We start from the raw sequence: 11,609 nt of genomic DNA, 5'->3' as shown, positions 1-11,609 counted from the left end.
GAGAACATGCGGTGTTTGGTTTTCTCTTCTTGTAATAGTATGCTAAGAATGATGGTTTCCAGCTGCATCCATGTCCCTACAAAGGACACAAACTTATCGTTTTTTATGGCTGCATAGTATTCCATGGTGTATATGTGCCACATTTTCTTCATCCAGTCTGTCACACATGGACATTTGGGTTGATTCCAAGTCTTTGCTATTGTGAATAGTGCCGCAACAAACATACGTGTGCATGTGTCTTTTTAGTAGAATAATTTATAATCTTTTGGGTATATACCCAGTAGTGGGATGGCTGGGTCATATGGTACATCTAGTTCTAGATCCTTGAGGAATTGCCATACTGTTTTCCATAATGGTTGAACTAGTTTACAATCCCACCAACTGTAAAATTGTTCCTATTTCTCCACATCCTCTCCAACACCTGTTGTTTCCTGACTTTTGAATGATTGCCATTCTAAGTGTTGTGAGATGGTATCTCATTGTGATTTTGATTTGCATTTCTCTGATGGCGAGTGATGATGAGCCTTTTTCATGTGTCTGTTGGCTGTATGAATGTTTTTTGAGAAATGTCTGTTCATATCCTTTCCCCACTTTTTGATGGGGTTGTTTGTTTTTCTCTTGTATATTTGGTTGAGTTCTTTGTAGATTCTGGATATTAGCCCTTTGTCAGATGAGTAGGTTGCAAAAATTTTCTCCCATTCTGTAGGTTCCTGTTCTCTCTGATGGTAGCTTCTTTTGGTGTGCAAAGCTCCTTTATTAGAATCCATCACACACCTGACTTCAAACATACACCATCAGGCTACATAACGAACACAGCAGTCGTTTCCTGGTACTCAACAAAACCTGAGATATAGACCAATGGAACGCCAACATAGTCCTCAGAAATAATTTCACACATGGGCTACATAGGCTCTGTGTCTTGACACCTCACAAAAACAAAAAGTGGTACAGATGATTCCTATTTAATAAATGGTGCTGGGGAAATTGGCTTAGCCATAAGTGCAGAAAAGCGAAAGGCTGTATCCTTTCCTTACTCCTTATACGAAAATTAATTCAAGATGGTTAGGACAAAGGTTAACTAATACCAAAAACCCTAGAAAGAAACCTCGGTATACCAGTCAGGACATAGGCATGGCAGACCTTCATGTCTCAAACAACCAATCAACAACGGCAAACAAAAGCCAAAATTGACAAATGGGATGATGCTTTTTCTAACATGAAATTGCAGCAAGCTGTGGTTACTGAAGAGTTCCTCCTGTAATGTAACTCACATCGGAAAATATAGACCTAGATACTTTTTGCATAAGAATTTTCTCAAAATATGCTCTAAGAGAAGAAGAGTCACCACTTGGTTCACAACCCTGGGTGCCAAACAACTGACAAACAAACTCCTACAACATGAGTTTACCTGTGTAACAAATGTGAACATGTACCCCTGAACATAACATAAAATAAGAAAATGCTGATTCTGTTGTCATTGTTTGCATAGTAGAAGTGTGGTAAGGAGAAGAAAACTAGTTAGACGGTTAAACTCCCGACAAAGCACCAGGAGGGAGGGGAGTTTGGGATATGGCAGAGAGTTTTGGGTACTTAGGAATGTCCAGCTGGAGCTATTTATGGAACACTTCTGTGAGGGTACTTAGTAAAACCTTAGGCGTCTATAGATGAAGAGTAAAGTTATGTCTCTCTGAAATGTCATGAGAAACGCAAGGTAGGGATTAGTTGTAAGTCTTAAACTAACTAACTGGAACACTCGGTCAGTCCCAGGAAGAATGAAGAAGATGGAACCCCTGTAAGCTCTATATTTGAAGTGTGCAAAAGTGAAATCCTACCACAGACAGGGAGACTGACAAGGAGATGGTCTGAGAGAAGACCCAGGAATGGGTCATCTTATAGTGTGACGGGGGGGGTGGTCGTACTCTCGACTTTGCCTGAGCGTTTCCAGTTTATGCTTATCGTTCCAGCATCCCACTTGGTTCAACAGTTGATCTAGAAAAACCAAAACCAGTCTAAATGATTAAGTCTATGCTTAAGTCATGAGACCATTTAAGGAAGGCAGCAGCAACAGATACACTCAAATGCAGATCTGTGCACAACTACTTCATGTCTACCACATTCTAGGAGTCTAAAAAGTAGTCTTTTCCATGAACCTCAAGCATTTTTGAGGATTTATTTTAAGGTTGTAGTTACTATTTTGGATATTGTTTATCTCTCTGGATTTTTGGTGTTTTCATTCCTGTTGCCTATTTTCAGAATTTTAATTTTACTACAGTTGTTTTTAGGATGGTGATGTTTTAACTTCCCCATTGTTATTTCTTTTTCACCTTCAGTTTTAACTTGAGGTCTCTGAGCATTTTGGTGTCAACAGGCTAAAATACATTTATCTGGGAAGAAGAATACATTTGTCATATCTGATATGCTCTAACTCCCCGTAAACAATGGCCCATCTGAGATTCTGTTCTGAACACACATATGAAAACAATGCATTCCATGCCAGATTTGCAATTTGTTACATGTTAACATTTTAATCATCTCTAGTGGAATGAATAGTACATTCCCACCAATCTTAGAGAAATACTGATTTCTTGTGGGAAAGAAGTCATACTACTAAAATGCACATGCAACCCATAGGAACCCAATTTAAACTTTGGAGCATTTAATTACAAAGCCTTATGTTTAATTGGTGCAAAATAACCTTGAGAAAATACGTTATTAGAGAAATGCTATTGGATAGGCAAGGTACCATGATTTGATAATGTTTTCTGTAGTAAAATCCGTTATCACAATGTGAGTTGCCCTTATCTGACTTTCCACTGTGTTTTACTTTTTCTGTCTGCAGTCAGCAGAGAAACAGGCAAATAACAAATAAATTGATTAATTCAAACAATCACTACTTCTCTATGTGTATGTTCCCCTTCCTTAGGGGATATTTTCTGCACAGAGGAGAAACAGGCATGTTTCTAGAATACACAAGTAGCTTGCAGAAACCTAGTCCCAAATACTGCACCTGAGGTCACTGCCTTCTCTAGCCTGGCCCAGTAGCCACCCAGAGGCTCAAAAACTGCCAGGTCAGGCACTGAGATAAGAAGGTCAGTGGCCTCCCACCCTTGGGTCAGCTGTGTTCAGCAGAGTCAGATGTGGCATCCACAGACACACTCCAGCTACAGGCTTTGTGCCTTCAGTGCAGGGCTACTCTAGTGGACTGGGTATAGGGTTTTCATACCTGTTTCCTTCAGGCTTGGAGGCAGAGCCTGCACCAGGCTTGTATTACTCTTTTCCTTCTCAGAATGAAATTTTTGTTTTTTATTTACAAAACCTCTCAGGCAGGGCCTAACATGCCCATAAGCTTCCTCTTCCCACCTTACTTCTCTCTCTTTATTGTACTGCTAGAAATCAACCCATGCCCTGATTGTACCAACTCCCTCAGGCGTGGAGCTTTACACTGTGAACCCATCATGGGAGAGAGAACATCCCTACTACTAAATTAGCTGCGTAAGTTTAGGAAGCGTGGTCCCAACTCAATTCCTGTTCCTCCCTCAGCTGTCAGGGCCCAGCATGGCTTGAAATCATTATACAAGATTTTATGACAGCACATTGCTCTTTTATTCTCCTTTGTCCTTAATAGGCCTGGGACAGCATTGTTCTGAACACAGTTTTCACCTCACGATTACATTTTGACATGAATAGGAGTCCTTACAGCATATCTTACCTGTACTGCTGTGTAACTTCACTGATAATCACACAAGGTAGTGAAACTGGTCAGGAGACAGAACCACCTGAGATGCTGTGTGAAAACCCTGAGATGTGATCACAGCTACAATCAGGAAAATTACTTCCTTAGGAACAGACATCATTCAGTCAGGTAAACCATTCCATAGCATGTGAACTTTACCTAAGAATTCATTTATGTGAGTAACTAGTTCATTCTGAATACATTTCCTGGTTTATAGAGTAATGCATATAAAATCATTAGATTGCTTTCTCAAATATGTTCCCCAAACATGTAAATTCCATGAAACTGGAAGCCTGCTCCACAGCTGAGTTGTTTAGAAGATGCAGAATTGATTCCACATATCACAATTGAAAACAGAAAGACAGGAGACAGGAAGAAGACAGGTAGGTAGGTAGGAAAAGAGGGAGTAAGGGAGGAAAAGGAGGGAGGGAGAGAGGGAAGGAGGGAGAAATTCCACTCAGATAGAGGAAAGACCCAAGCAGTGGCGTTGGTGTCTTTAAAAACTAAGGGGCCGCTTCTCTACAAAAAGTTTCCGTGACTGCAGGCAACAAAACTTGATATGTCAGATTTAAGCAAAAGAGTAACTTGTTGGAAGAAATTACTTACAAGGAATCAAAGGAAAAGTCAGAGTACTTTGTCTGAAAACAGGCATCAAGGCAGCACTGGGACAGCTTGCAACATTCCTTAGCAAATTCTCTTGTTTTTGTTGTTGTTGTTGTTGTTGTTGTTTGTTTGAGACAGAGTCTCACTCTGTGTCCCAGGCTGGAGTGCAGTGGCGTGATCTTGGCTCACTGCAACCTCTGCCTCCCAGGTTCAAGCGATTTTCTTGCCTCAGCTTCCCGGGTAGCTGGGATTATAGGTATGTGCCACCACGCCCGGCTAATTCTTTGCATTTTTAGTAGAAATGGTGTTTCCCCGTGTTAGCCAGGATGGTCTTAATTCCCTGACCTTGTGATCCACCCGACTTGGCCTCCCAAAGTGCTGGGATTATAGGCATGAGCCATGTGCCCGGCCCTTGCACAGTCTCTTAACGGCACTTGTCTCAAGATGAATAAATTTTAACCATTAAAAATCCTTGCAGCACTCTTCTTAAAAATACAATTGTAAGGAGAGAGTATAAATTTGCATTAGCTTAGGTTTTCTGCCTGCTCCTTGGCCACAGGATGACCACAGGATGTTCAGGATGTTCACTATCTAGATGTTCAGTGCCCTCAGGGGTTCTTCAAAGTGAGGTTGGAAAAAGAATACTGGACAAAGTAAAATCAGGTATTCTCCACAGTTAGACTAGGTATCATGCTTCAGACTTTGCATTGCAGTATCCCATGCAATTATTTAGTCATATGCATCTACCAGCCTTACCAAGTAGGTAGTGGCAGCCTCATATCACTGCCAATGGGGAGAAAGGGACCGGGGTGATTGTGCACTGATTTACACAAACATCAACAGCTAGTGAGTGACAGAGCCCTAACTAGATCTCGATGAGCCTGAGACTTCCTGTGGCCCAATTTGACAAGAAAATAGAAGTCAATGGTCTGTCTCTTCAGGGTTCACAGTCCACTGGCATGTACGGTGATACCAGCTGTTAAAATACTGAAATACTTCCCAATCAGTTGGTAAATAGCTACAGGCTCTCTGGATGCCGCATGAGCACCCCTGTGGCCACTCTGGCCCTTTCTCTAGGTGCTCAGATCTTCCTGCTATTCAAAGACTAAAGAGGTAACACATGGCACATCAGTGAACAGCTAGGATCCTGCTCTTGTATTATGGCTGACATTCTTTCTGATTAGTTGCTCTCAGTTTCATACCACTTAAATACTTTGTATTTCCCTACTGTTTCTATTTAAGTCTCCAGGAAGACGAGGGTAGGACTTTAAATAATTGGTTCCACTTTCAATTCCAAAATTATCTTTGCAATATTTAAAATAAAAATAGCTAGATCATTACTTTCACTATGGTCTTAAAGAAAAAAACGAATAAAAGTAAATTACCTCTTGTCCCATAGCGTCTGTACTTCACTGAAGTTTCCATTTTGGTGCCCTTTCTTTCTTACTTAGCATTTTTCCTCATTTATTAGAAACAGTAATCTAATGGGAGTGTAGTTTATGCTGTAGGAAAAAAAAATTGTGTGATGTTTACAAGGGTATAATTATCATTTATTCATTAGCCGGGTTCCAGGAGGGTCTGTAAGAGCCACCCCAAAAGAAGACCATAAATCACAATCAAATGTTTTCCCAGAGAACTCTAATGATACTGTACTTTGTTTTCATCCCAAACGTGATGGCGCTTACTTTGTATTCGGGCTCTATTTTTCCATGTTATAATACATTCATTTAAATGCAGATTTTGTTATTCTGCTTAACATCATCAGTCTATCAGACAAACACCTGTGGGGAAATATAAATTAACCTATCTCTGTACACTGGTGGAAAGCACTGGGCTTGCCACAATTATCAGTTGGCCCTCAGGGTCACCTTTTTATCATTCATACATTAAGAATCCCCTTGAGAATTGCATTATCATGCCTTGCCATCCAAAGTGCTGTGACTCTCATTAAGAGGATAACTTTGGCTACACCACAGCATGAGAAACTCATCCATAATTCCCAGGAAAAAAAAATGCCTCACTGAGGAAAAGGGTCACTTATAGATGTGCTGATATCAGGGTGATACATTACAACGTGTCCCATTGCTTTATCTGAAAGATTCTAGTATGGCTCTTCCCAGCACAGGAATATTCAGGCTGCAAACACAAGACAGTACTCAATGAGTGCCTCATTAGAAGGCATCTGACTGATCATTCATGAAGGGCACAGAGGGATAGAAACCCATCTCTTCTGAAAGGTGAATCAAGACCACAAACCAAATCCACAGATAAGAGCTTACTATAATGTCAAAATCAATGGCTCAGAAAATCAGACCTAACATTAATAAGTGTCAGCTTTGGTTCTGTCTTCTACAGGCAGTATGTCAGTGCATATTCGGAGCAAATTGAGAAGTAAGAGTGGTATTTTTTTCCATTTAACAGAGGACATTGAAAGATTACCTTATACATAGCTGTTGTCCAGGTCATCTGCCTCCTTTAAAGTACACCCCACTACATTAGTTGAAAAGCAAGAAGTGTAGTGTCTGAACAACATTCCATAGCTTGACTGCATGCAGATGAAATCACTGGTCTCATAAGCAGTATGACTGTGTACGAGGTTATGTAAACCCTGGAATTCGGGACATTGAGTGTTTAGTACTGGGTTTGATATAATATTTCCTGAGCTTCTAACCAGGTTAGGTGTCCTTATTGGCCAAAGTTGTAGCATCCCATAGTGTTCTGCCCTACACTCAAAACTATTTAAATTATTGTCCTGGAAACTACATTTCTAAATAGATTGAGGGCCACATCAGATCTACTGTCATAAAGCCTTGTTAACCACAGTGCCCACAATTTGCTTAGTGCATGATATTTCATAGATATGTGTTGGCTGAGTAGTCAATCCCCAAGTCAGTCCATAGCAGACAGAAACTGACTTCAGATATACATGCCTTACCAAGTGGAGGTGTCTCCCAATAGTCCAGTTAGATGCATCAGATGTCACAACTCTCTTCTATAAATCCGGGTTTCCTTGTTCTCTTGTCTCTGAATCCAGGTTCTCCAAGGAGCCATCTGACTGGTTTTCAGTGTCTCACTAGGTTTTCTGCAGAAGCAGGGTGCGCAGCCCAGATGGTATAAATACATTTCTCTCCTTGGATTTTCATTTCTCAAGCTAAGGTCACATTGGCATTTCAGTCATTTACTTGATCTCCATGTGTTCGGAGATTGTGGAGGTAATCCCCTGGAATTCGGCCACAGTAAAATAACATCTCTGGGCCTCGAAGGCAAAGACACAGGTCCAGAAATGTGACGACTTACTATGACACCATATATTGAGAAATCAGTGGTGTTTGTTCAAGAAGACTACAGCTGGGAACCAGCTTCTCGGCCATTTTTTTATGTCCATATTTTCTTACAAAACTATTAATTATCTTTATTTCCTTGAAAGTCCTTCAAAACACTGCAAAATACATAATAGGCATTTTGCTTCCAACTTTCTAAATATATTCCATATAGCAGAATATGGTTCATTCTATGAATAAATGGTTTTGTGAGAAATATGGACAACAATAATGGTTGGAAAGCTGGATTCAGCTATAGGCATATTTATTAAAAACTCTTACATCTTCTTGAAATCAATGGATTTATACCCTACTTTCTACTACCAAAGTCCTTCTCTCAGAAGACTCTACTCACCAGATTTTCCTGAGATCTCTAAGCTAATGATTCAGCCCATGTGGGTCTGCAGGCCTTGATCTTTCAGTATTCATTTTGTTCATGCCTCTAAAATGTATCTCTCCCTCACCCTCTGCTAAAGTTCATAAGTTTATTTCTATGGGAAATATTTACACAGCTTATAGATTTCAATCTTCCCTTCTTTTCTGTTTCACTTAAATCATTTTTAAAATCAATTAGGAGGTTCAAAATAGAGACCCCTGATGTACTTCTAGGCTTTCTTCTAGTCAAAATGGATAAGCTACAAAATGAAACTGTTATTTCCACTGAGACAAGAAGCACCTTTTAATAGCTCCAGAAATACCTTATAATCATTTAGTCATATACTCTTCACAACATGCCAGACAAATCAAATTGGAAGGCAAAAGAATGCAAATCTGGAAACAGAATAACATTTTAAATGAGTCGACTAGTCAAAATATGTACATTTCACGTACTAAGACCTAGAATTGTCTGATTCAGAGGATCTACAAAGAAATCTTAGGGGAAAGTAGTTTCTCCACAGATAGTTATATAATAAATAAAGTTCATAAAGTTTTATGTTTTACAAAATAATTTTTAAATTACCTTGCTAAATTCCATACTAGTGTGATTTAAGGCAGGACTGATATTATTACCTCAATTAATATATGAGGAAACGGAGGAACAAAGAAATTTGTAACTCTTCCAAAGTCACTCACTTAAAAAGTAGGTGACAGGAGACTCCAGTTTATATTTCCTGACTTTGGTTCTAGTGTTCTTGCCAAAATATAGAAATATAATTACCTTTTCTTATAATTTTTCATTGAAATATCAGAAAAATGCAATTAATATTTAATTAATAAAATTTCAATTGATCTTTATTTAGGTGCTTAGCACTGGAAGGTGTGAGAAGAAGGAAAGTACTTTGTCTCTGCAATAAAGCCTTTTACAGTTTATCTGAGGGAAAACACAAACACCAAGAAAACCTGGGAAGTTGTGCTGCTAAACTGATTTTTTTCTTGAGTCTGAAATTATCAGAGCAAGTGAAGGACACTGCTGACCTGAACAGGTTCACACAAGCCTACCATTCACACATCAGTGTGTGTTAGTACATGAGGAACAGGACTCCAGAACCTGGCAAGCTCACTTTAGAGACTTTTAGATTGCTAATAAAATGCAATAGGTTTTTTTTTTTGTTTGTTTGTTTTCTTAAGAGAAAGCAATCAAAGCTATGTCAACTCCTGCCAAGATATTTTTTGACATATGCTTATATCACCCATAGCATCCAAATGAATCCTCTCTCTGCCATCTATCACTTACGACACTAAATCTCTTCGGATTTCATACATCCCCATCTTCATTCAGCCCTTCAGCAATCATTCATTGAGTGGCTCCTATGTTATGTGCCAGGCAGTGTTTGTGGTGTCATGAGTACAGTAGTGAACAGAAGAGACACAATCCTTACTCCCATTAAGTTAACATTTTGATTGGGAGAGATAGACAATGCATAAATAATGAAATATGCAGGTTAAAAATATTAATAGTATCAGCTATGAAGTAACATAAAGCAGGACAGAGAACTAAAACGTCCCATTTTTGGTATAGTTATTAAAATGTGGTCAACCAACACTTGGTGCATGGTCAACATTTAAGCACAGGTCTGAGAGGAAATAGAGAAAGGCACTGTACTTTCTGGGAAAAAAATATTTTAGAGAGAATAGCCACTGAGAAGGGCTGAGGCAAGAGGCTCCCCAGTATATTGGCAGATGAGTAAACCACATAACACTTGGGAATGGAATGAAGGGGCCAGGAGATTGTCAAATAAGAGACCAGAAAGCCCATGGGGAAGGGGCTGGCAGAAAGCCCACGGAGGGCCTGTGGCACCTTGAAAGTACATTAACTTTTGACCTGAGTGTAACAGGGAGACCTTGGCAGGTTTCAGACAGGGGAGCGAGGTGACCTAACTTCCATGTTAAAAATTTGCTCTTGTTGTGGTGCTGAAAATATCCTAAAGGAGGACAAAGGCAGAAACACTGGGGCCATAGTAGGAGGTGAATGCACAGCGTGGACAAGAGATGACAGCTCTGTCTCCAGTCCACTTCTTTCTTAATTGGCTGTGCTTAGATTTCCACGCATTTCCATCTGTTCCTTCTCACATCACCAATGTCCTGATCTCTTCCAAATCTGCCTCCAACTTGGATCCCTCTCGCCAGCTCCATACAGTTTGCAACAACAGCCTACAACCAAGCACCTCTATCTGGAGGTAGAGTTATGCCAGACACAATATGTTCAAATTAAATCTATTAATTTTCCCTCTTGGCAAAGCTCAGTATATTATTTTTCCTATCTTATTTAATGATATTATACCCCCAATTGTCTACCCATAAGTCTAAATCATCCTCCATCCTTACCTCTCATTAGATAACCATCTACCATTTCTAGACCTTTAAATTTGCTACCATTTTACTATGCTTATTGTTGGTACCCGATTTTAGGACACGCTCATGTTTTTCCAGAGGTTCATACATAGCATCATTTTTCAACTGGTAAGATCATTTTTCATTTTTCATAGGTAAGATGAGTCCCCTTAGACACAGAAGCAAATATTCAGTATAGACCAACTATAAATCCAATGATTCCTACCCAAAGCAGCATAGTCACTGTTTAGAACAGACACAAGCTTGTTCTACTGCTTCATCCTTATTGCCAAAGGACAAAGATTTTAAAGACCCACTGAAAGGATTTTAGCAGATTAGATGCAAGTTAGAAAGATATAGCGGCTGTTTGTATGAACAATGCACTGCAGCGGAAGCAAGGATAGCAACTGAAACTGCTGAAATAATTCAACCTAAAAAATGTAGCATTAAATGTAGTCATGGAAGTTAACATGGAGAGAAACGGATGGATCCCATCGATATTAAAGAGATAGGTTTGGGGCCGGGCGCGGTGGCTCACGCCTGTAATCCCAGCACTTTGGGAGGCCGAGGCAAGCGGGTCACGAGGTCAGGAGATGGAGACCATGCTGGCTAACACGGTGAAAACACGTCTCTACTGAAAATACAAAAAAAAAAAAAAAAAAAAAGCCGGGCGTGTGGTGGTGGGCGCCTGTAGTCCCAGCGCCTCGGGAGGCTGAGGCAGGAGAATGGCGTGAACCCAGGAGGCGGAGCTTGCAGTGAGCCGAGATAACGCCACTGCACTCCAGCCTGGGCGACAGAGCAAGACTCTGCCTGAAAAAATAGAATAATAAAATAAAATAAAATAAGAGATAGGTTTGGGTGGACTGGCCAAGTGTATGCAATGGGGATACTGAGGAAGAAAGTAGCTTAGAGGCTAATTCTGGCTTTTACGTTTATGTGCTTAATATGATTTGGCTGAGTTTCTGGCTTAATGCAACACTTAATGGAGCCAGTGATCATTAAATGTTCCCTAGGAAGAAACTAAGAGGCTAATTGTAAGATTTCAGGGTAATGGTCATTCTAAGCATCAAATAGAGACTTCAGGACTTACATAGGGGCTCAGAGATGACCTACTACATCCCTATCCTCCTCCAAGTTCTAGCATATGCCTCTCCTTTTTCAATATATCCTCATTGCTCTGA

This window comes from Rhinopithecus roxellana, chromosome 19, assembly GCF_007565055.1.
Source record: "Rhinopithecus roxellana isolate Shanxi Qingling chromosome 19, ASM756505v1, whole genome shotgun sequence".
NCBI lineage: Eukaryota > Metazoa > Chordata > Mammalia > Primates > Cercopithecidae > Rhinopithecus > Rhinopithecus roxellana.
This window is presented reverse-complemented; position numbering follows the sequence as displayed.